Consider the following 2,978-nt stretch of genomic DNA (forward strand, 5'->3'; position numbering starts at 1 on the left):
CCAACAGTTGGCTAACTGTTCTAGTTTGGTTTTTATTGCTGTGCTGAAACACTGACCAAAATCTTCTTAGAGGAGGAAGGTGTCAGTTTTAGTTTATAGGTTATAGTCCATCACTGGGGGAAGCCAGAGCAGAAACTCAAGACAGGAATCTGGAGGCCAGAACTAAAACAGATCATGGAGGAATACTGCTCACTGTCTTGCTTCTTCTGACTTGCTCATCTGCTTTTCTTATACTGCCCAGGCCCACCTACTCAGAGATGGGTCAACCCTTAGGGACTGGGTCTTCCCACATCAACCAGAAACCAAGAAAACGCCCCACAAACATAATCATAGGCCAGGTTGATTTAGGTGATTCTTCAGTTGACACTCCTTCTTCCCAGGTATGTCCATGATTGGGTCAAGTTGAGAAAAACTAACAAATAATCAGCACACAAACCCGACTCTTTCTTAGCCAAGAAGAAATAAAATCAGAAGCGGGGGTGGGAAACGACTCAGTTGGTGAAGTGCTTGCCCTATAGATGTAATGATCTGGTCTCAGATTTCTAGTACCCATATGTGGTGTTAGAAAGAAATTGGCCCTGAACGGGAGGAGCACTAATGGGAGGTGTGTCCTTGTTAGAGGAAGTGTGTCACTGTGGGGGTGGGCTTTGAGGTCTGTTTTGTTCATGCCTTTCTCAGTGTGACAGTCAGTTAACTTCCTGTTGCCTGAAAGATCTCGCCCACTCAGCCCCAACACCATATCTGCCTGCATGCCACCATGCTCCCTGTCATGATGATAATGGACTGAACCTCTGAAACTGTAAGCAAGCTACCTCAATTAAATGTTTTCTTTATAAGAGTTGCTGTGGTCATGGTTCATAGCAGTAAAAACCTAACTAAAACAGCACATAAAATAAAAAGCTGGCATGACAGACACAAGGATAGTTCAACTGTAATGCATCACACTTACAGTATGAAGGATACACTGTCACATAAATCAGCTACATTGGCATTGCTCTCACAAAAATGCCTGACAGAAACAAGGAAGAAAAAGTTTATTATGGTTCATGGTTTCATAAGTGTTAGTCCATAGTTGCTTGGCACTAGGAGCTGGAGAATAGCGTTGTGGTGGTAGCAGATGGTGGAGCAACTGTTCATGGTACAGCCTGTCAGGAAGCAGGATGAGACCAGAAGTAACAGAGGTCCTGTATCCCCAAGGATCTCCCTCTGGTGATCTGCTTCCTTCAGCTAGGTCTTTACCTCCCAGACTTTGCACAGCATCTCAAAATAAGACCATTTGCAGACCAAGCCTTCAAAGTCCTGTGAAGGATATTTCGGATTCAAACCAGAACATTTTAGAATCATGTCATTAGATGCAAGAAAAAGTAACAAAATTCAAGGTCCTTTTCTGATTAAAACTGAACAAACGAGGTCCAGAAGGACTGTACCTCAGCCTGAGAAAGCCTGTGCATGCCAAGGCTCACAGCTGATGTGACGCCCAGTGGTGAAAGCGCGTCTAAGAGTAGAAAAGAGACACGAGTTCCTGCTCGGAGGAGTTACTTTCACAGTAAACATTTGCCAGGGTAGTTTGGCAGAGAAAGAAGTCAAAAGCACCCTAACAGAAAAGGAAGAAGTAAAATTGTCTCTACTGACAACATAATTATAATTACAAAAAATCCTCAAGACTCTACCAAAATACTGTCATAACAAATAAGCAAGTTTTCTAGAAATGTTGTACGATAGATAATCAATATGCATTGCTGCACAGTAGCAGTGAGCCATCCAACAAAGAAATTAGGAACATAATGCTATTTAGGTGAAAGGTATGTAACACTGAGGAAAATAACTAGATCAAAATGCAATTAAATGGAAACACACTCGTATTAATGGAGTTGAAGACACCTGTTTTGATAAATTAGAAGATTTTATGCTGTTGAGATGCCCATACTGTTCAGAGAACCCCTGACAGAAGGTGATCCCATCAAAATGCCAATGACTTTCTCAAAACAGAAAAAAAATCTTGAATAGATCCCTAAAATACCTGGAACAGCCAAAGTAATTTTAGTCTATACTAGAGTATTTAGGATTTTCTGTAAATATTGTCACATCACATATAAATCTCCTCTTACTTCTTTCTTTAAAAGTTGAAAGTATTTTATTAGCTCAAAACAAACTTTGTAAATCACTTATTGCCTTTGAAACAATAATTAAGCTTGTCTGAATTTCAGATTTTACATATACTAAGTACAAATCCTAATCCCCACTCAACAAGTACTAGTTTTATAAAATTGCCTTTTACCAAGAAAAAAAGCTTTTACCTTTTCCTCTTATTCTGAATCTGGAGGTAACTGGAGGATTTTGAATTGCCTGCCACACATTCTTCCCTGATGAGTCAGATGTGGGGTGACATGCTTGCTCAGACTCCATCAGGAATGAACAGTAGTAAGAACTCATTCCTCCCAAGTCGTTATTGGGTTGGTAGTGTTCAATGATTTTCTTTCTGACCTAAATCAGCTAAATCCATCTTTCAAGAGTTTAAGTGAAGATAGATACTGGTTTTGAAGCCAGCAAAACACAATGTGAAAAATACCCCCAAATCTAGCCCCAGATCTGGGTGCGCAAACATCCATTCCATACTTACTCATAGCCAACTTCACACTTGTATCCCAGTGAAAGAAATGGGACAAAATGTTCCTGGAGGTTGGACCTTGGTTCACAGGCATTCGCTTCACTGAGCATACCTGCTCTTCAGATGGAGAACTCACCCAGAAGATGACAGACAGTTTCTAGGGAACAAGTGAGGGAGGGGCAGGATGTGGTCATGGTGATTCAGAAGTGCCCCTTCCTTACTCTTCTGAGTCAGCATGCAAACTGCCGCATGGCCCCACGTGGCATTTTGGGTGAGCTGTCCCAGAAAGTCTCGTCTGTCTGACTTCATTAAAGCACTCCATGATTTCCAGAGCCCAGTCTGTCACATGACTCTTCTCCAGATCATTCAA

At 41.4% G+C, this 2,978-nt stretch overlaps 1 long non-coding RNA gene across 1 annotated transcript; it reads right to left on the minus strand.

Moving 5' to 3' along the window:
- Positions 1 to 1,006: 1,006 nt before the first annotated feature.
- On the minus strand, positions 1,007 to 2,758 carry LOC146889728 (uncharacterized). The gene is made up of 2 exons (XR_014999994.2): positions 2,621 to 2,758; positions 1,007 to 1,299 (listed from the first exon to the last, which is right to left on the minus strand). It is a non-coding gene; the product is annotated as an uncharacterized LOC146889728 (long non-coding RNA).
- Between the last annotated feature and the right edge of the window lie 220 nt (positions 2,759 to 2,978).

Source organism: Myodes glareolus, chromosome 25 (assembly GCF_982192425.1).
Source record: "Myodes glareolus chromosome 25, mMyoGla1.1, whole genome shotgun sequence".
Taxonomy (NCBI): domain Eukaryota; kingdom Metazoa; phylum Chordata; class Mammalia; order Rodentia; family Cricetidae; genus Myodes; species Myodes glareolus.